Source organism: Eretmochelys imbricata, chromosome 7, assembly GCF_965152235.1.
Source record: "Eretmochelys imbricata isolate rEreImb1 chromosome 7, rEreImb1.hap1, whole genome shotgun sequence".
NCBI classification, from domain to species: domain Eukaryota; kingdom Metazoa; phylum Chordata; order Testudines; family Cheloniidae; genus Eretmochelys; species Eretmochelys imbricata.
In genome coordinates this window covers 40416430-40439927 of record NC_135578.1, presented here as the reverse complement: position 1 = coordinate 40439927, position 23498 = coordinate 40416430, and the positions used below count along the sequence as shown (strand labels likewise).

Below are 23498 nucleotides of genomic sequence, written 5' to 3'. Positions count from 1 at the left end.
CCTGCTCAAAGCAGCACCAACGCCCACTAAATCATCCCAGCCAGGGCTTTGTTAAGCCAGGCCTTAAAAACCTCTAAGGATGGAGATTCCACCACATCCCTAGGTTACCCATTCCAGTGCTGCACCACCCTCCTAGTGAAATAGCATTTCCTGATATCCAACCTAGACCTCCCCCACTGCAACTTGAGACCAATCTTAATACTATAACCTGAAACTTTTTTATAGAGTACACTGAAGCTTTTTTAGGCTTATGAAATAATTTTTTGTCTATTTGCACGTTTGTACTGAACTGCCTGGAGTGGCCAAAATACACATTAATATGATTTTAAAAGCTGTCAGCCAAAATACAGACAGAGATAGTATATTTGCAGAAACGTGAGAAAGTAGAAGTCCAATTTCTGGTGAGCTACTAAATCCAAATCAAGGTTTTCTTTGTTTAAGAATTCGTTAACAAAATGCTGTGTCTCTTGTAATCCCTGGCATGATTTTTAGGAGTGATGATATGTAGGCATTAGTTAGCAATAACCATTTATAGGAAGAGGAGTTTGTCGAGAAGCCTGACAGAAATCTCAGTGGTTGTCAAGTATGTTTATGGTGAAAGTGTTTTTGCAGCAAGGGTCTGTATTTTTGTTACTTCTTTTTAGAGTCTTTGAGCAATGGAAGTATAACATTCTGCTACCCTGAGCCATATTTTTAGATGACCTGACTAATTTCAACCTTCCGTTCTCAACTGGCTTAGTGTAAATGTACGTCCTGCTGCGTCACCACTCAGAGCAAGCATTTTAATGCAGTGGCTTTCATAAAACTAAAAATAAACAGACATGTCTGAGCTGAGAGATCTGACTCAACTTTTTCCTAACACTGGGCCAGATCTGGAGAGGAGCTTAGTCTTGATAAACAACAATAGATGGAGATACTGAGAGCATCTCTGTTTTGTCTTTACAGGGATCTCACCATCTTACATGTTTCATTTCTCTAGTACATGGCATATGATTATTATTGTTCTCTAGGAATGGGAGTGTCTTGTCCTGTCTTTGTCCTGTGATTTGATCACTGGTGATTGACAGGGTAGATATTCCTTGTTGCTTTGAGAGGTTGTTTTAGTCCTGTATGCTAAAGACTTCAGAACCCATGAAGGGGCTGATATGTGAGTTAAAATATATTTCAGTACCTTAGCACCCCATTAGCTTGTGGTATGTGTGATCGGCTTTTTCATTATTTGTATACTGTGGTAGTGCCTAGGTTCAGGCCCTCATTGCGCAAGGCACGATACCGACAAGAGGAACAAAGACAGTCCCTGACCCAAAGAGCTGTCAAACCAGGATGATGACAAGATGCCACAGATAAATATACAGACAAACTGGGACGGGGGACAAAAGTTAACTGTAAAAAGTAACAACGCATTTTGAATAAATTGTTTGAGAGCGCCTACTAGTCAGAAGTGACTGCCAGGCAATAGAGGTGTGTGGGCATCATTGTAGAGGTAGGCTTTCAGGGAGGACTGAAGAGGATTTCATTGGGAAGTTCTTCCCATCGATGAGAGGCAGTGTGGAAGAAGTGTGCAACGGTGCTTGTGAGTAAATTGGCAATTGAATTAGGTGTTACTGGTAGAGTGAAAGCAGTGTCAATCTCATGTCCTTTGCGTTTTAGGTTTGTTTTTTCATTTTAAATTGTCGAGATTATAACATGTTGAAGAAGCATCTCTATCCAAATTCTGTGCCAGTTCAAAGTTTCCTAGCATCTTAATACTGGAAATAATATTTGTGTGAGAGTACTGCGTAATAGGACAGCAATATGTTCTCCAAAGCGATATACTAATGATCCTGGACAAACTGAATGAATGTTTCCCTTTTCTCTTGGAGTGACGTCCTCGTTGATGAAAATTAATTTCCTATCCAGTGTAATTCAGTAATCACATTTTAGTTTCAATATGATTTTGTATTCCTGGCCAAGTTTTGACCTCATAGCTCCTGATTAAAGTGGATCATGTGTGTACATTGAAAAAGGTAAATCACTATGCATTATCATTTCAGTTCATTTTAGCTTTGGGTTGAACATAAACTCTATTTCTCTGTAAAACAGATAAATGGATGAAATCCTAGGTAAATCCTTAATTGTTATCTCCACTGTAGGATTTATATAGCGCCAGTATTTGGATTTATCTGTTTGTCAGCGGTGATTATCTGTCTTATAAGCTCAGTGATTACAATATGGACTTCAATGAGAATCACAACTGTATTATAAGCAGTTACCTTCATTTTTTGATTATATTTATGACATGTTTAAGGGAAGGTGTCTCAAAGATCTCAGCTCTGATGTAGAAAATTTAAGGTCCTTGTTCCACAGCACTCATTCTATTTAGATCATAAATAGGTCTGGTATAAAATACATAAAGAGGTTTGTTTTCAGGACCAGATGTCCAAGATTATTTTTTCTGCTTGTTCAGAATGCATACTTAGTCACACATTCTTTGAGCATACTTTAACGAAATTGTGGGTATCAGCTGACACCCAAAGGGCATGTGTATTATGTCACAAAGATGAAAGTTTGCTTGTTCTATTAATAGTTATGCAGATCTATATACTCTTCAAGTTGCACATTGTGTGAACTTACATTAAGTGATTATATATTGGACCATAAAATTAGTCAAGATACACCGCTGAACGAGTAATGATGAGTTCCCCCTCACACAGGAGTGGCTCTAGGCACCAGCAAAGCAAGCATGTGCTTGGGGCAGCATTCCGGCTATCCCTTTTTTTTTTTTTTTCCTTGGGCAGTTGCGGGTGGCAAAAAACCTAGAGCCAGCCCTGCCATCACGTCATCTTTTCTTTAAAGAGCAATAGAGCCAGTGATAAAAATACAAAAAGAAAACAATGTCACTGCTTGGGATAAAATATTTTCACTTCCCTGAGAAATCAGAGACAAATTATTCCACTAGAGTTACAATACCATTAAATCTAGCCCTTTATAATATTTTTAAGAACAAGATATGGGATGAACTAAATTGGCATTCAGTTCACTTCGGAGCAATGTTACTGCTGTTTTCAAGCTAATCTCCAGAAAGCCTTTTTTCCAGAATAACTATGAGACCACTTTCGGAGATGTTTTCCCAGAGAGATTACAGCTCATACACTTTTGCTTGTAAACTGTAGAGGGGATTTAGTTTAATTCTTCTATTAATCTGAAAGCAAAATCTATGTTTTGGGAATATTCTGATTGCACTTTGAGTAGCTGTACTTCTAACTGGCATACCACGGAGTTGCTGGGAAATAAAGAGTGCTAATATTGGTCTAAGCTAGCAGCCATAACTTTTCTTGAATAACGTACTAGTATGCAAGTTTGATTTTAACCAAAAAGGTATTCATTCCCCTCTTAGAATCACAGTGGATATGTTTATGGTAAATGTCTCCTTTACTTTATGGTATAATAGGCCTCTGTTAAATGGAGATTCCAGTAAGCTCTCAAGTTAGTAGTGTTCAGCTCAGGCCAAACTTCACCAACCAAATCCTTCTTTATTATGTCTTGACAATGGATGCCTCAGTTTGTGCTGCATAAGTCCCGTCCACTGGAGTCAATAGAGCTCCACCAATTCACACTAGCTGAGTATATCTGGCCCCATATATTGAAATCAGATGGTACAATTTTGGGGGCAGAGAATGTCATTTACTAGGTACAATAGAGCTGTGCTGTTTGTTACCAGCTAACATATAGATGTTATATTTCTAAGGGAAAGGGCAAAACTTTAATTTCCCTCTCTAACACACTAAAGCGTGTGTAATTTTGCCAAAATATGATTTGAAATGTAAAACACACAAACCCAACTCCTTCTATTAATGCTCTGGAAGAATTAAATTTTAGTTCAATAATTCATGTATTTACCATTTAAATATTTGTAATAGGTAGGAGTCTCTAATTAGTTACTGAAAAAAGCACAATTGAAACGTAAAACCAATACAGAATTTAAAGAATGTGTACAAGTTTACTGGAGTGGCAGTACAGAGAAAAAATGCAGTTCCTTTTCATGATATCATCTATCTAATAGTGTAATGTTGCCCGTTGTTGTTGCTGTAATTTATTTTTGGTTATGCTCCAATGGCATCCTTTGCAATGTACAAGATAATATGAAGACAGGTCTTCCCCCAAAGGGCTTATATAAAAGAGAAGATCTTCTGGGTGAGAGATGAAGGCGTGATTTAGATTTTTTTTTGTTCTAATGAAAGATCTTATTAAAATATGTATGTACATGTGGAGAGAGTTAAAAATTGCCCTGAGAAACTGAATTTTAATTTTCTAGATATTGAAAGGAATTCTAGAGATATCAGCCTAGCGGTTTGCTTGTAAAAATAAATACTGGGATAGAAAAGGTAGCGTTGTTCCATCAAAAAGTGCACCTACGTTTAGTAAAAAGTCTAATTCAGAATACCTGAATGGACACTCTTCATGGTTTTTACACACACATGCGCGCAAATTGCCTCTGGGCTGAGAACTAGCATAAGGAATTGCATCTCAGAAAGTGATTACTTGGGAAAGGTGTAAATAATTGAAAATAAGCCTTTAGCAAAATAGGAAATTAATTAGCTGCCTTACAGGAATAAATGAAAATTGTATGTGGATGTTGAGAACATAGAAGTGGAATCCAACTGAAGCGATCTTTTTATTTGTGAGAAAAATATTTGCATCCAAAAATAGCTATCTGTAAGGGCATATGGTGGTTCTTCTGTCAGAAGTTAACTTACTTGAGACATGCTAAGTACACAAAACATGCTTCTCTTTTACAGACTGTTTTTACTTTGAAGGTCAGTGAATCAAGTACTGAAAAACTTTTTTTAAATCAGAGGAGAGCAGATACATCGAGATCAGCATAGCCATTCCATGTAAAGGACCTAACCAGTGACTTCTCAGTAGCAACTTACTGTCATTTACATAATTTCATCTTTCCAAGATGCACTTCTATATTTTCTGTACAAATTACATCATTAATTTTAATCACTGTGCAGGTGACAAACTGGAAATTTAAGGAGGTTTGCTGTTGAACGCTCATCTTGTATTGGAGGTTCAAGATCTTTAGAAGGAATATAAACTTGCTGACATGATGTTCCTGTCTGAAAGATTACCAAATCCAAATCACTTCCATCCTTTATTAACCAGAAACCCCTAGCTGTCATGAGAACAATAAAACACATACCTACTGCTTGTAAACGGTACACTTGAATGCATGATTACACCAGCAAGGAATTACTAATTACTCAATGTTTACTACTCCCCTGTATATCTTGTCCTACAGTCTCTCCTGCTCTGCATACTATGGCTACTGTAAGTACCTAGGACTGTCGATGTTCAGTTTTTACTGATGGTCACTGTAATATACTGGCACGCTCCATAGATAATTACATATTTTCAAATTAAATTTCTTCAGATGAGTCAAAACTGGCATTTCTTATTCAAGAATACATTTCTGCAAGGTGGAGCCAGCAGCAACAAGGGCCGGGTTCAGTATCTAGGAGGTTCTTTTTCAACAGTACAACACAAAATTGGCTATAGCCCCCACCCAGTGACCTGGGACAACTACACACCACCCCCTGGGCCCCTCTAAGAGGCAGTACTTCTTCTCTCACAAACACAGAGTCTGAGTATAGCAAAAACTTTTAATAAAAGGAGGGAATTAACTCAGGATTAATTTGGGAAAACACTGCAACTAGAGTTCATAAATATTAACACAGCTCTCAGTGATTTCAGCTGTTAATGGGGGAGCCTCACTGCTGGTGCACACTGGGCAGTCTCTTGCAATAGAGACACTGTCCCAAAGTAGGTCTAATCTGTAGACCTAGGTATCCGTGATTTTTAGCTCTGCAGCGTGTAGCAAGACTCTCAATTGAATCTAAATTAGCTCTTTTATTATACCATAGAGAGGAAGGATCAAATGGGGTCTAGGATCCTTAAAGAGAGCCCACACCAACAGACACAACTACCTGTCCCCACCCTCTTTAAACTCATTGGGATGTGGAACCCATGTCCCCTGCCTAGCGAGTGCCGTTCAGTTGAGGGTGAGTCCCTCCATTGGGGTATGCCAGGTACAGTTCTGCCGCCCTCGGGTCATACAACAAGGATAACAACCCTTTATTACTCCTGCCCCAATAACAAGGAGACTGAGGATCCAACACCAGCCACAAGTGATCATTTGGGCAAGCAATCCCAACATGCTGAGCATGTAGGCAGGGTGGGTGTGTTCATAGAATCATAGAATAGCAGGGTTGGAAGGGACCTCAGGAGGTCATCCAGTCCAACCCCCTGCTCAAAGCAGGACCGATCCCCAATTAAATCATCCCAGCCAGGGCTTTGTCAAGCCTGACCTTAAAAACTTCTAAGGAAGGAGATTCCACCACCTCCCTAGGTAACTCATTCCAGTGTTTCACCACCTACCTAGTGCAAAAGTTTTTCCTAATATCCAACCTAAATCTCCCCCACTGCAACTTGAGACCATTACTCCTTGTTCTGTCATCTGCTACCACTGAGAACCGTCTAGATCCATCCTCTTTGGAACCCCCTTTCAGGTAGTTGAAAGCAGCTATCAAATCCCCCCTCATTCTTCTCTTCCGTAGACTAAACATGCCCAGTTCCCTCAGCCTCTCCTCATAAGTCATGTGTTCCAGTCCCCTAATCATTAAACAAGTCCCCTTGTTCATACAAACAAGATCAGCTTCTCAAGTCTTTTTCCACAGCTCACCTCTAGATGTCAGGGGAGAGCTCATTGAGTCCCTGCTTACACACGTATGCCTTCATAGAAGCTTTAAAACAGATTTTATGAAATTATATGTCAGAATATACTATTTTTTAAAAAAAGGTGAACAGTTAATTTCAAAGGTGAACAGTTCAAAGGAAAGCCAGAATAAAATAGCTTTTTATTCTTCCAAAGAAATGTCTAGTTATTTCATTACCTGAAATTGGGAAGTTGGTTTTGTGCTCAATTTTTGTCTTTAAAAAAAACAAACACACAAATCAAGCCATTTCTTCCAACGTTAATGTGTAGCTGAAGGTGCCTTCTTTCTCAGAGATACATGAAGGCTCAGGCCACATCTTACTTTTTGAAGACAAGTTCACCCATCACTGCTAACAATATTCTGAGAGGGATAGATAGATAAATAAAAAGAGGGACAGAAATGGTAAAGAATGAGGAAAGGTGGAGGAAAACTTTCACTTATATTAATCCAAAATGACATCCAACTAAATGACATGGCCTAAATTCTATTTTATCCTTTCCATAGTTTCCTACTTAAAAAATTAAGCTGAAAAAATTGCTAACAATCTCATTGGTTGACTTCGGGGGAGGTTTGTGAGACTGAGAAGTCACCTGACAGGCAGATGATTAACTTGTCAGCCAACTGACTTCCCTGTATATAAGGAAGTCCTCTTTGTGGAGGAAACTTGAATGGGGGGAAGGGTCAATATGTTAGCAGCATCTACCCACTCTTATGAAAAGTGTCATAAGATCTTTATCCACACATAGCAGGGAAGGCTTTACTTTTTAGAATCTCCTCCTAAAGGATAAATTGTATTGTTCTCTGGTTGCAGCAGGAGTATGAAGTTACACTTTTTAGGATTTAGGCTTATGGCTCCATGGTATGTGTGTAGGTAGTTTGGATCTACTGCCTATATCATGAAACCTTATCTCCCCACGTCTGCTCTTTGATTTCTATTTTAGGAATAGATTGTATTTTACAAATGCTCTGTAATGTGGAGTTTTGGTTTTTTATGTTCTTATATTACATTATCTCTTCTATTCATTCCCTCTGAAGCACCTGGCATTGGCTACTGTTGGAAGACAGGATATTGGGCTAGAGGGACCTTTGGTCCTACCCAGTATGGCCGTTCATTTCTTTCTTGTGTTTTCTTAAATTCTTCCCTATTTTGAATTACACACAGACTGTGCTGACTAATTAAATAGGGACAAATGAACCTGTGCCTTTAAAATCTTATTTTAAAATAAAATTATATTTTAAAAAAGCAGTGAGACAGATTAAATTTGTGTTAGAACCACTGATAGCCAGATGCACTACTGCACTTATTCCAAAAGTGCTAAAATGATGGAGTGTTGTTTCTAAATCTGCTAGCCGTTAGAACCATAATTTAATTTGAATTTGAAATATCATTTGCTTTATTTCCAACATCTGTAGAATGTATTTATTGGAGTGCAACATAATACTGAAAATGAAAATAAAGGACACTGAAAATAAAATGTGGAAACTCCTTTTGAAAAACATAGTAAATACTTGTTTCACGTTGCTTCAGAAATGTTTTAAATTCTCTTTATAAAAAAGAATAGCTTATTCCAGTTTCTCTTCTGTTATAGTATATGATTTACATAGGAGTCAATGATGGAAAGGTGTAGTCTGAACATAAGACTCTGAATGAAAAATTCTGAGTTCTAATCCTGTCTTGTCTCATGCATTTTTTTGCTTTATAGGCAGGTCACTTAACCTCTCGGCCTCAACTTTTCCATCTGTAAAAAAAAAAAGAAAAAGAAAAAGAAAAAAATACTCTCTTGTTCATAGAAGTGTTGCAAAGATTACTTAGTGTAAGTACATTGTAGATGGAGCAAGCAATGCAGTACTTGGTATTATTTTTATGATTATTAGAAGCAATGCACTCACCACAAAACTCTGAAGTAAAATAGCTTTTTCGTAAAAGCTTTTTTATAAAATATATGTCAAATCTTTTCACAGAATAATTTAGGCTGGAAGAAAATGACCTATTATGGCATATGGTGCTTTATACATAATAAATATTAATAATGGGTCATTTAGTCAGTTTCCTTTGCTTCTAGAAGTGATAATTAGCAGAACATAAGAAGCATGGTTTGCCATTGCAGTTTTATATAATAAGGGAAATAAATATAGCTACTAATTCTCATTAAACCAGACTGAATGAATTACTAATTGAAAGAAGCTGGTTAAAAAAGATTGTGATAAAGTCCTTTGCATTATTGAGTAAAACATGTCTCCTGTGTTATTTCAATTCATATTAATTTTGTGCTTGGAAAAGGTGCTTGACTGACACCGTTGTAAAATGAAGTCTTTAGGGGATGCCTTCCTCTAAATCTAAATGCCTTCCTTCCAAACCCAGTTTATCAGAAAACTGGACCCCTTCACTGAATAATGACCTGTACTGTCTGTGCCAGATTGACAATACCCTGAACAACGTTTACAGAATTAAGATAAACTTTATTGAACTAAGTTAAATCTTACTGAATTAGGATTAGAGCCTTTGGGGGATATAATACTAAAAATGCAGTTGTGTATGTGTTGTTGCGGCATTGTATGTACCATGATAGACCCAGGCCAGTTGGGTACAGCGGAGTAGTAGAAGGCAGATATACTGGCCACTGGATAAGCAGTTTTCTGTTCCCTGACTGACCAGAGCAGAGGCTGCTCCAGGCTAGGGTGGACACATGACTCCAATTAACCTTCAAAGAGTCAGGTGACGCCATTAAGCTAATGTGAACACCTGACTCTAATTAAAGCCCCTCTGATACTATAAAAGGGCTCACTCCGGTCAGGCCGAGGAGAGCCAGGAAGCCAGAGGAGAAGAAATGCGGCTGAAGGGCTGGGTAATGAAGACACCCTCAAGCCACTGGAAAGGGAGCCGTAAGGTAAGGGAGAAGAAGGCGTTAAGAGAGAGAAGCAGGAGAGCTGTGGGGATGTGGCCCAGGAAATGTAGCAACTCTGGCGGTGAAAGGTCGGCTGCCAACAGCTGCTGCTATTAGGGTCCCTGGGCTGGAACCTGGAGTAGAGGGCAGGCTCGCGTTCCCTCCAACCCACCACTACAGAAACACCTCCTGGGAGGGGAAGACAGGCCCCTGTCAGGACAGAAGGCTTATGTTCTGGAATAAGCCCGTAGGGACAACAGAGACTGTGGGAGTTCTCTCACCAACCTCCTGGCTGGCTTATGATGAAAAGAGCTCGGTAGACTGTAACCCTGGCCCTAGAGAAAGAAGGGCTATGTGGAGGGTCGCAGTGAGCCTCTGAGCATAAACTGCCTGGAAGTGCGGGACCCATGGGGACAAGGTCGGAGCTCTGCCACAGCACTTCTTTAGCAGAGAGGGGGGATGTTAATCAACTTCCTGTTGTCAGCCTTAGCACCCTCTGGGGAGATATGCATATGCTAGTTCAAATTGGGTTCTCCAGAGACCAACAGACAAAGAAAAGATTTTGGATAAAAGCCTGTGTTTTAAACTGACTCAGGACCTTCCTCCAGATCCACCAAATGGACACGACCCCTGATCTACAGAGGACCTGAATCTTTTTTGGAGGATTGGAAGGACTTGGCCTACTGAGGCCTCATAAAACTGTGAGCTTGTGCTGAGCAGAAATGCTGATTAACCTGTAACTACAAAGAAACCCCTGGAGTGGGTTATGTCCTGTAGGCACGTGTGCAGGTTCTTTTATTATTTTTATGTGTTTTATCTGCGATGCATTTTACCTGAAGAATAAAGTACGCTTGAGTACAAAGAGCTATGTAGTAACTTATATCTGTAGCAATCATTCTGCTCTCAGTTTCTAAGGAGAAACTGTTTAGGCAGTCATCTTTGCTTGGAAAGGCAGAGAACTATGCAGCCTGGATGTATCCTGGTGAGAAGGGAGTGAGACATGGGTTTCCACCCACAAGAGGTAACAGCTAGACGCTTGAGAGCCTTGCTGAACCATTGAGGGAAAATACTGGTGCAGTTGCCAACTGCTATGTTGCAACAACTTGAACCTTGCCTGTGGACATACCCACCAGGTCCTTGAGCTGCTGTGGGGAAGGCAAACCCTTCCCCACCCTTGTCCTGGCCCATCTGGTAATGAGGGAAAAATTCCTCCCAAGGCCCAAAAAAGGCAACTGACACAGTGCCCACAGCAGATTCCCCAAACCCCAGTCCTGCAAGTGAGAGTTGTTGATCTGGGTGTTCAGTGGCACCTCGCCACAGGGAAAGGACTTGTATGCCCATCTATTGGGCAAATGGAAGTCAGCAGAGTGCAGTTGAGCCCCTTTGGCCAGTCAATCCACTTGGTCGATGTCACATCCCCCTCAAACCGATGAGGAATCTGGGGCGGGGGTGGGGGGGTGGAGAAGGAAGAAAGGGGACCCTTAAAAGAGCAACAGTCCTTTTCCATCTGCCCCTGCCAGTCCAGACAATGGCTCCCTGTCGTTAAGGCTACCAGAGTGCATTTTTAATATTTTTCTTTGGACTCGTCTGGACTAGTAAGAACTCTTTCCTGCCTGATCACTTTATTCCTTCAAGTTTCATACTTGGCATTCCCAGTTTACATATTTGCAGCTGACTGTAGTTTATGGAATATCGTTTATTCACTGCTTGTGAAGATTCATCTGAGCCCTGTGATCCTGCAAGGCCTTTATATGCAAGGGGATGAGATCACCACAATTTGAATAATGCTTAATTTTGTATTGCACTCCAGTCCAGACATTAACATGCAGTGATTACTATTAATGTATAATTCATAACTTAGACTTATCTGCAAATGTGGGAACTTCAATCAATCAATAATGTATATAAGTTTGAATGCATCGTCTTTTTCCTATGCGCAAAAATGTTACAGTTAAAGAACCAAGGAGAATTGAGAGCATATTTAAAGACGAGCCTGTTACACGTGCCATATCAGGTGGCCTTGGCTGCCACTTTTTTGAGATTTAAGAACTGCCTGTTCTCTGAAAGAAGGCTTTGCATGGAGTTTAGGTCAGTTAGGGAAAGCAGAATCCTTCAGCTACTGTATGTGATCAGGTAAACTATTCTACCAGTTGTACCTTAGGATTGCCTTTATCAGCAGATATGTTCAATACATGCTGGAAATACTAGGTGCAAATGGAATGAATTACAGGATAAGTTTGAATTTTGGATTTCCTGGCTTTAACTGATTTGTCATTTCCATAACATTATCTTAACATGATTTAGCTTTTGTATTATCACTTTATATAATGTGTGTGAACGGGATGTGAAGGATGGATCAGAACTGTTTAGGAAACTTTAGCTTGAAAACTCCATAGCTTTTAATGTCTGTTATTTATGGATTTGTTCAATGGTATGTCTTCCCTTGGATTACACTTGGCAACCTTAACTATATCTTAACTAAGCTTTTGTTTTGGAACAAATGTGTTATGTTTATGTCTGATGCCTTTTTGAGCCAAAGGAGATTTGTTCTCTATTTTTTATATACAGAAGTATTGGTGTGATATATAATTTAGTACATAGTATTATTAATCTTTCTCATCCCCAAATCCTTCCTGTGGTATTTTGATAGTATACTCAACTTTGCCAAAACTGGCACACTGTTTTGTTTGATGTAGTTGATTGGCAGGGTATCTTTAACTCAGTACAGCACATGAGAAAATTACCACTAAACAGATTATCTCGATGGGAGGTTTTTTTTAATTTTTACCTGAGTGGGTGTAAACTGCTGAGTTCAGGCATATCTATTTTTCGTGTGGACTTTCTCATTGTCTCCTGTGTGGTTCAGGGAGATGATCATTTCAGATGTGAGAATTTAATACCAGTTTTACACAAAGAACTACAGTGGCTTTACAAATCAAACAGGGTTAAGCAAACAACCTTTTTAAAAGACAGGACACTGCTGAAGAGCCACTCCAGAATACTGCATGATGAATTAGGACATTAATTCTGTTAAATAGAAATGCTGTGCACATTGTTTTAGGAACTTTGTATTCTGTTGTTTAAGCACTACTGGATGTGTTATTTTCCTGACTAATGATGAATAAACTATCAGACAAAACTAATTTTTGTACCTCAAATAAGGTAAGGGAGAGAAGTCTAGCTATGCTCCCAAATTCCATCTTTCTGTGAGAGGGTGGCAGTACTGAGTCTTCTTAAAATGCCTTATTATTTACTTGGTACTAGCCTATGGGAACTCTCTTCTTAATTCATCCCTCCACTGATATATATTTAGGGTGTACACTTTAGGGACTCTGACCTTCTTGAGCGTTTTACCTTTGCTTTTCAACAAGTCCATGTCAGGTCCTAGCCACCCATTTCTTCTTTCACTGGCTCCCCCACCCTTAATTATTTCCTCCCCACCATGCCAACCCCAGATGCTACCTTGTTCCATGGCTATCTTTAAGTACAATGTGCACCCATACTAGGGTGGGGACAACACTGTTGCATCCACAACACTTTGGTACCCTTCCAAATGAAAGAGAATATTAGATCATTTTTATTTGAAAGAATTGCATTTTACCCCCAACTCTCTCAGAGGGCTGCGACTGTTAGAGTTACATTGTGCTTTGCTTATAAGGTAAGGAAATGTAAGCAAATCTGGTTCTACAGAGAGAGTGCTGCTGCATAGCCACAGAGTTACACCTGCCTACCCGCTGAATTATGTCTGAGAAGCATATAGTTGTGTGCCTATGTGAATTCACCCCCTCCTGCCAATGACGCACCTGACTTCACCCTGCACATATGAGAGAAAAGAAAGTTTTGAGACCTTCTATAACTCAATATGGAGGACTACACCTGGTGCTCAGCCTTACTTGGACATTGGATATGTGTTCCACTCACACTTGTGCTGGAATGAAACAGTTTTGTGCACACTGCTGTTCACAGTGCAAAGACATACAGGCTGAAGACTTCACTGACCACAAACCAGGGTGTTGTTTTTAGACAACACAAGACTTCATTTGTTTTCTTAATGGAAATGTTTTGATATTTCCCAAACCATTTTTTTCCCCGCAGAATTTCCTTTCCAAGGCATATTTCTCACTTCCTAATGTGTGGGTTCTGGTGTCCCTGGTGTGCAAGCCTGACATCATCACGCTGCTCTTTATAAGAGAGTGCACCCCTCCCCCGAACTGCCTTATTTCCCTCATCATAGAGTGAACGGAACTCATCTTCATGCCTTCCGGACTAGATCTTCTCATAGCCAAGCTTAAGACCTTATTGTAATGAGTAAATTGAGTAGTATGGGATAATCTAGTGTAAATTGCTCATCCTTTGGCCCCCTACTTGGGATTATGTCAGGCCCTGAGCACTGTAATGGCTTCAAGAGAGTTGCTTCTTGCCTGGCTATCATGCTGACCCTCCTATTCAATGCCTTCTGTGTTACAGGGAGGCCCACTCAGTAACCTGCTATACTCTTTGCCATGCGTCATTCCCCATCCCAGAAGGGAGACATCTGAGGCTCCAGGCTCCTATGGCTTCTCAGTGCCTCCAGCCTGATACCTTGACAGGTGTGTCAATGGTACAGAGACCAAGGTCCTCTTACACAGGACTCAAGGCACAATTTACCAGTGTCTATCACCACCACCTCCTTTGCTCCCCTTGCCCAGCTAGTCCCAGTTCCCCTCATACCCTGCCTCCTCATTTAATCTATCTCCTCTCGCCTCCTTTCCCTGCCCAGTCAGTTCTCAGTCCCCAGTCTCTCCCCGCTAGGTCCTCATCTGATCTCAGTCTCCCCCCAACCTACTGGCTCCCAGTCTCCTCCCCCATTTAACTTGCTGGCTCCAAATTCCAGTCGTCTTCCCCACCCAGACCAGTCCCCTATCCCAGTGTTTCTCCTTGCTCCCAGGGAATCTCCCCTCAGTCCAACTAATAGTTCCTGTTTCCCTCTCCTTCCCCTCCAGGCTCCATCTCCGCCCACCCCAGGGTCCTTGTCCCAGTTTACTTCATGTCCCACAGGTTCCGTTATTTTCCCTCTGTATCTGAATCAGGCAGTTTTCTCCTCCATACTGCCTGGACCCAGCAGGGTAGTCCCTGAGAGCACAGGAGAGGCAGTCTCCCTATTCTCAGTTCAGGTGCTCAGATCTGGCATGCAGCAGCAGCCCAGACCTGCAGTTTCAGGGCTGAAGCATGCCCAATGTAGATGGAATATTCAGGGAATGTAGCTGCTGAATTTAAAAAGTTTCCACTGAACATGTGCAAACTGACTTTTTTCCGAAAGCATATAACTTAGTCAAATTTGGGTTGATTTTCACTAGAGTGACCAGATGTCCCTTTTTTAAAGGGATAGTCCTGTATTTAAGCCCTCCTGCAGGTGTCCCAACTTTTTCTTTAAAATGGGCAAATTGTCCCATATTTACTGTCTCCCCACATCAGTAGTGGCGGGTCTAGCTGCTGGCCAGATCTCTGCTCACCAGCTGCCTGCCCACCAGCGGTGAGTGAGGGGTCCAGTGGCCAAAAATGGGGGTGGGCGTGTAAGGCTGGTGGTAGGGTGAAGATGCAGCACGCGGGGCCGGCCATTCCCCCTGCTGGTCCGTCAGCACAGCCCCCACTGCTTGCCAGCTCTTGACCAGCAGGGCCCCACCCCCTGTCCCATTTCCGGCTGGCACTGGCAGCGAGCTGCGGTGGTTGGTAAGTGTGGGCAGGCACCAGGCCGCAGCCGGTTATGTGTCACCTCTACTGCCCACCCATTGGCCCTTATGTGCTTCCCCTCTCGCTGTCCTGTCCCTGCTTTGCCCCTTCACCTCCACCACCCCAGCCCCGCTGTTCCTCTATAGCCCCACCAGCGGGGCGCGTCCCGCTCCCAGTGCTGTGCGGAGAACCAGCCCCTGGTCGGAGCGCTGAGCTCACCAAGAGCCTGGCTGGCAGACTCCTTCCTTCCCCCAGTGCCTCTAGCTGGGCTGGTGCCCTGGGAAAGTCCAAGACCCTCCGGCCCGGGGCGCTGGCCAGGAGGAGCCAAGCCCTGCATGTGCCAGAGCCCCACACAGTGCTGGCATGGGGAAGCCTCTCCACCTCTCATCTAAGCTCTGGAGTGCCGGGGGGGGGGGGGAGGGGAGGGGAAGAAGCGATTTCCAGCCTATTCACGCCCCGAACCTACAGGGTCCACAGCAGGACCCTTGGCAGGGGTTTTGCACCCTCTTAACCCCCCCGCCCCCTGCCGGCCCTGGGTCCTGCCCCCAGGGAGCACAGGGCTGCTCCATCCCGAGTCACCCCCCTCTGCTGAGCTACCTCTCTGGCCAGGTTTGCTGAAGCCCCTGCAGTCAGGTTCTCTGGGCCCTGGTGCACAATCCATCCTTAGGGCTTCACCCCTTCCTGCCTGGGCTGTAGCCAGGGGACAGGAGGCGTCTGGGTTATGTCGGTGGCCAGCAGCAGCCTGAAGGTGTTAGATGCCTTTTGACATGCAGGCAGAAAGAGACAAGCTGCTTCCAGTCACTCGGGAGCAGTGGGGTGAGGGGAAGAGATGAACTCTGCAAAGACACAGGCCAGGTCATCCCTTCCCCCCACCCCTCCTCCCCTGCAGCTGGAAGTAGCTCCCGTCCCTTCCCTCCTGCACAGTACCGAAAGGCTGCTACTGGCCACATTCTGGTGTGAACCCTGGCAGAAATCTGGGAGTGGGGGAATGTGACCCTGCGTGCCCCCCCCCGCATGTTGCCTCAGAAAGATGCGATGCCAGGTAACAGGAGAGGCAGGTCTGTCCCACAGGCTCAGCCAGGGATGGAGGGCAGATAGTGCCAGACAGAGAGGGTAAGTTGGTCATCCCTGTGAGACAGGTGAACAGGAATGTGTGTCAGAGTAACAGCCGTGTTAGTCTGTATTAGCAAAAAGGAAAAGAGTACTTGTGGCACCTTACAGACTAACCAATTTATTTGAGCATAAGCTTTCGTGAGCTACAGCTCACTTCATCGGATGCATAAAGTGGAAAATACAGTGAGGATGTTTTTATACACACAATGCTCCATCCTGAGTCACCCTCCTCTGCTGAGCCACCTCTCTGGCCAGGTTCGCTGAAGCCCCTGGTGCACAATCCATCCTTAGGGCTTCACCCCTTCCTGCCTGGGCTATAGCTGGGGGACAGGAGGCATCTGGGTTATCTGGCCAGCAGCTGTGTGTATAAAAACGTCCTCGCTGTATTTTCCACTTTATGCATCCGATGAAGTGAGCTGTAGCTCACGAAAGCTTTGCTCAAATAAATTGGTTTGTCTCTAAGGTGCCACAAGTACTCCTTTTCTTTTTAGGAATGTGTGTGTGTCACCTCTCCCCCTGTGGGGGCATAGGGTTGTGTGTATTACCCGTCCCTGTGTGAACCCTAAAGCCTTAAAGATAAGGTAAATAAAAAGAATCCAACTATGCAGTATTTATTTTTAATGGGCACAGTCAAATTGATGTTAATTTGAACGTTTGTATGATTGATTGCCATTGAACTCGCTTGAATATGAGTAATTTTACCAGGTGTCCCGTATTCGGCATAGGGAAATATGGTCATCCTGATTTTCACTGGCACAGCAAAAGGCACATCCTTGACGTAAAGGCCACCCTACTGCCAAATTTCAAGTTCCATCTCCAAAGCATAGGGGCACTTTTCCAACAAAAGGTTGTCAGAAATGGTCAAAGTAATGTATTTGTCGCTAACCTTGTTCTCAGAAATGGCTGTTTTGGCTGAAATTTTCTAGAAGAATTCACCCTGAGGAAGGCACCCAGTGTGGAAAATTACAACCTAAATGGTTAAAGGTTGGCAAAGTTACAAGTCACTGAAAAAAGGATCTTATGATAGGGAGTGTCTGGCAACCTTAATAATAGGTGGTGTTACTTGACCAGCCTATAATATGCACACAGACAGTGATAATAGTTGGTCACTCAGAATATTTGTCCAGAGAGTTGAATCATCTCAACTGCTAGGAAGTGTGTACCAGTGTTGCTCATGTACATATCTTGCTGTGCAGCCTGTTCAAGCTTCTAAACCCATTAGTCATCATTTTAAGGCTCCTCGTGCTTTTGTGCATTTCTTATGCTCTCTTTCTGATGCTGTGCTGCACCATTTCTGAGGGATTCATTACATGTTACATGTTGGTGGCACTGCACATCTTTCTTCACTGCCAGGGGGAGGAGTTCATGGCATAGTTCAGTAGTATGTTGGTAGGGATGCTCTGTCAAGCTGTGGAAAGCAGACATCCTTGGAAAAGGCAGGAGGCAAGAGGTTTCTTGTGGAATCTTTCTTATGAAAGTGGCATGTGGCCCAGCCTTGCAGCCAATCCTGTGCCCTTTTAGTTCTGAGTGAACAATCAAACAGTGTAACATAGTGATGCTGTGATTGGCTGGCAGAGGCATGGGGCCACTACAGTCCCCCGTCATCCCAAGCAAGGGCATTATGGCTCTCAATATTTTGAAGTGAGAGTGGGGCCACCCAGCTGGATTTCATGAAGTGAATTCATAAGGTCTGTGTAGCAAGTCTCTCATACTCTGGTAATCATGCCCCCCCCGAAAGTAAACATTAATATAAGCATCTGTTTAATTTAACGTGTTCTATGTTTGAGTCCCTGAGTTTGATTCAAATGAAATTTTAAAAATCCACACCAAAATAACAAAACAAAAAGCAATAAAAAAATAACTTTAACTTACCACATTCTAAGTGGTATCACACACGGTTTTAAAACAAGTTCTTTTGTAGAATAAATTGTGTGTAATATGTATTGAAATACCTATTGTGGATACTTTTTATAACTGTTTAGAAATGCTTACCTTTGCATAAACCCTTTCCTTATTCTGCACATCAATAATATTGAGAGAGAAGATTTACGTTTCAGCTATAATCAGTAGCTTAACTCAAGTGATAAAATTTACGTTGATGTTCCCTGTGGCTATATTTGCTTTGCATTTACTAAATTTAGTTCCATAAACTGTACGGGTTGTCTGTAATTGTGCTGCAACCAGAAAGGCAGTAAGCATTGTTTGACTTTACTTCAGTAAAACCTTTTCAATAATTTAATGTTCCTATTTCAGATATACTCCCAAACCAGAAATAGAAATTCTTAAACACTGACTAGATTTGCAAAGACAGAAACTCAGTGTAATTGACAAGTCAACCATCTTTATTTATTTATTATTTTGCTCTTTCCTTGATGTTAGGTCTTGGGGTTTTGATGTGAAAGTGTAAAGGGCATAGGTTTGTAAACAATAAATCCCTTTTAAGTGATGTCCGCAATGCTTGTACAGTAAGACCATTGTCATAATTCCCTAGGGCACATTTTACTAATAGCGGTGTTCTTGTTCATTTCATTAGACCAGGTGAGATGTATGACATAGCTATAAGATTCATCAGGGTCCCTCCTCCCCTTCCCCGCTTTGGACACACACTAGAAATAAGGCATTGAGGAGATTAACACTAATTAAAATAAAAGCTTGATTTATTAGGCTAATATGTGGTAGGCAGTGGTCACTCCACAATGAACCTTAAAAAGTCAGAAGCAAAATGTTAAAAACAGTATGCAGTGGGTAGCAGAAAGCAGCACGAAGACTCCACAACCTGTGTTAAATTATGTGTTAGTGAAGTCCTAGTCAAAAGGCTGGCTTAATTATGAGAGCCGACTAGTAAATTTAATTAGGAGGAAGCCTAAGAAACTTGGAATTGCAATAATATGACTTATTAAACATGAGATGTCAATGTCAACTCTGGAGAGAAAAATGGGTATTCTATCAATATTTTTGAGATAGTAGAAAATAATATTTGGGGACATTTTTAGTGTGTTCCAGCATAACCCAGAACTTAAAGTTAGACCCAAAACTTAGACTAGATAAAACCAATGTAATATTGCAAACATCAAGGAGCCAACTGAGTGAAGGCATAGCACTCAATAACAGCACTTAATAATAATGTAGACCCCTAGCTGATACTTAATTTAAAAATGGTCTGTGCCATCTTGAAATGTAGAAGTATCAATAAACATAGCATTATGCATTACAATATAACAAGCAGTGACATTTCACAAAGTTTCGTTGTCACTAATGGTGATACATCATACACTCCCAAGGAGAAGCATGTTTATTAAGTAGTTTTTGGGTGAATGCTTATCAAACCTATTCTATTTCAGTCAGGCTCCTGGTTTTCATTTTTGCGCTCCGGGAACTGCAATTCTGTACTCAAGTCAGACAAGTTTGTTTTTGCAGGCAGAGTTTCCCACTAATGAGGCATCTTTTATGAAAAGCCTAAGGAAAACCAAATGTTTATTAAAAGCCCCCAAATGAGGCACCAAAATCCATATTTAGGGTGTGACAGTGCCAATAAAAGACCCCTCTACGTTGAGGCAGTAAGTCCTGCTTTGGGGGCAATAATAGTGGTGGATGTGTGACACAATGAGGTCCTCTCTCAGGATTTTCATGGATTATCTTGAACTTGAACGAAGTCAGTTGGGACACTCATTGTCCAGCCACGCTGGAAGACAGACAGGAAGCACTGGATATACTATAATTAGGCTGCAAATTTATTCATCTAAACTACTTGGGAATACCTGGCAATAAATTGTATAGTGCAGGTCATAATTATTTCCTTAATCATTTCCACCTATTTGGGAAGCTGCCATCAGCCCGTGCCCCTTTCTAACCCGGTCCCAACCAGTTGCTCTTTAAATCCATTTTGTCGAATAACCACATCCCTTCTCTAATGAGTACCTGCACTGGGTATCTGCCACATGTTTTTATTTACTAAGATGCTATGTTTTAACCTAACCTCCCAGCCTGCTCCATGAGGTCCCTGACCCACTGTGGGAAAGAGGAAAAAAAAAAACACCCCACCTTGGCCAATCTGGTGGTGAAAGAAAATTCTTTCTCAGCCCCCAAAGAAAAAGAGTGACAAGCATAATGCCCACAGCAGATCATAGAGAAAAGAGGTTCTACTCCGATACCATGGATGGGAAGATGGGTTATACCAGCCCAATCCCAGTAAGAGAGGGTTTCACCAGCACTGCCTGGGATATAAATACCCTTCCTCTCCCAGTCACCTGGAAGGACAGTTCACACACACGCACACCTGGTCCAGCCATTTCCTGTTTCTCCATGCCCCCATCCAGGGAAATCTTCCCCTCTGCCATCAGTTGCAGATTGAGACCTTTTAGAGGTAACAGCCCCTTTTCTCCTGGCCATCTGGACAAAGCACCCACTGTATCTTTGTGGTGAGCACTGTTCATCTGAGAAGGAGAATTCTCTCTTGTCAAATGTGCCAGAATGTCAAGGTTCAAATACCGGTGCCACAGAGAACTGGCTAGTTCAAACATTGGGATTGAAAAAGAGCTACCAAGCCATAGGACTTTCCCAACATAAACATTACCTAATCAGGTGATTTGAGGAGATAGTTAAAGTGACAATGGGCTGAAAGCAAGTTCACTTGGAGAAAGGAGTAGGTGTCCTGTTTTGGCTTTCATGTGAAATTTCAAGAGACAGATGACAAAAGTGTGTCAATTTTTTTGTGAAAAAATTTTCTTGTCAAATTAACAGAATTATCTGTTTTTAAAATCAAAGGTAATCTGATTTTTAAGTAACTTCATTGAGTTTTTTCGTGACTAAATATAAGCAAATACAATACTAAATGTACTATGGATTATCTATGATTTTCTGAAATGAATAATTGTAACGAAGAAGAAACGAATTCATGGTTAGCAATAATAGTCACCTAGCAACAAATCTAAAATATAGACATATAGCATATTGCAGATCCTAGTATTGACTAAATGTTGTTGTTCAATCCTTCAAAGGTGATATACTGGATCATTTCCAGCCCAGAGAGAATATTTCAGTTTCTATTGACTAGGGCTGGATTTGAGCTAGTTACCTAGAGATAAAAAGCTCTGTATCCCATTATCACGCTTCTAAGATACCAAATCTGTCAGACAGAGGCTTTTATTAAGTTCAGACTCAAGTTTAGAGCTGGTTGGAACATTTTCTGTTTTGTCAGAGCCAAAGTGTTTTGTGGAAATACATTGATTTTGATTGTTTTCTTCTGGAAGGGTGGGTTTGTTTGTTTTTTTTTTTTTGAGAGAGAGAGAGAGAGACCCTCACTTTATAGCCTAGTGGTAAGGGCAGTGGCCTATGGGAGGCCTAGGGTCACGTCCCTACTGTGCCTGATTCAGAATAATCTGGGATAAAAGACTCTGCTATGAATCAGGCAGTGCAGGGACTTGAATCTGGGTCTCCCATATCCCTGGCCATTTGCTTTAAGCACTCGGGCTGATGCATGCCTCCCTCCCCGCTTCTCAAATCAAAGGGCTCAGGTTTCAGTTTGGAAAAGACATTTTGACACAGTTCCATTTTCATGGATACATTCAAAAGCGTATGTTTTCTTTTGAATGCATAATGAAACCAGTTTTTTGAAACCTCAAAAGTTGTTGCAAAATGTAATTATCATCCTCTGGACCGTCCCACTCAGAATTTCTTTCTGTGCCTGCTATAAAAGTGAAGCCAGTCTCCAACCAACACTTAGCAAAAACTCAGTTTAACAGATCTAAAACAAAGTGACAACTGTCTAATTTCTCTCTTGTTATAGAGGTGCTGGTTGCAACTCCACAGTTAAGGTTGCATTCCATTTTGCACTTGAATCAGGGGTTCAACATCTTTGTTATGTATGAAGAATGCAGTGCATCTTCCCCAAACTTACAAAAAAAATTTCCAGAGAATTTACAAGGCAAAATGGTCGTGGTGAGTTAAAGAAAAAATTTAAAAATGGGTTCCTTTCAGAAATTTAGCATCTATCAGCCTTTTCCTGTCTCAAGTGTTCCTAATAATGGAGTAAGTCCTCCTGAATCTTTCCATATAGGTAACATGAATTGACTTGAAGCAGGAACATGTCAACCAGCTCTTTTAACTCTTAAATGGACATCAGAGTTAACTCAATCAATCACCACCCTTCTTCTATAGCTAATTTGCATCCAACAAATCCATTGGTTGTAATGGGTGAGTGGTATGAGGGAAGAGACTGGACACAAGTGTCCAGAGTTTTCACTGGTATAGTACTTAGGCCAGACACCCTTTAAAGAGTTGGGCTTAGTATTTGTGCTTGAAAGTCTCCCCATGGCACTGCTATCTCAGTGAGGTGGCATCATAGAGGGAGCAGTTCAAACGCAGACATTGGAACTCAGAGACTGGGCTCCTCAATTGCAGTCTCACCAACACAGCTCTCTAAACCAGTAAATCCATTTGCAGACCAGGGTCCAGGTACCTTGACTGCTTTGGGATGCAGAGATGTAAAGAAGCTGGAAAGACCTTAACTGGCCAGCGTGCTCTGAGTGTTTTGCACTACATCGGTGTACTGTTGAATCTGCTCTTATCCATTATTATTTTTAAATTAAGGTTGCTGTAACATATCTTCAAATCCTTAGAAATATTGCAAGGTACCATTCTCTTTGGGACTCTTGTTTAGTGTTCATATGTGAAACTTTTAATAATTTTTTTAAAAACGTTAAGGCAAATCACAATAAAACTTTAATATACTACATAGTACATTCCTGATTACTCATTCAGGATAAGCTTAATATTGAGAGAATCTAACTAAAGATGATGTGAAAGGTTTTCCATTACAGGGATGGTCCATATGTTACTATACCACAATTCTACAGGAGAGATAGTCACAGATTTCCAATAATATGTAATACGAAGTCCAGCTGTTGACAATAACAAAGAAATGTGAGAAAACAAGACAGTCCAAAACAAAAAAAAGACATTAAAATAGATTTAAGTTTGAGAGTTAGTATCAGTAAGAAACATGTTAGTGCATGGTAAACTACCATAACTCTGC

At 41.5% G+C, this 23498-nt stretch overlaps 1 protein-coding gene across 4 annotated transcripts in view; it reads left to right on the top strand.

The window, feature by feature from the left end:
- The window catches only part of ATP2B2 (ATPase plasma membrane Ca2+ transporting 2), a 330044-nt gene that overhangs the window by 212247 nt on the left and 94299 nt on the right, over positions 1-23498 (top strand). The gene's annotated exons all lie outside the window — the stretch shown is intronic.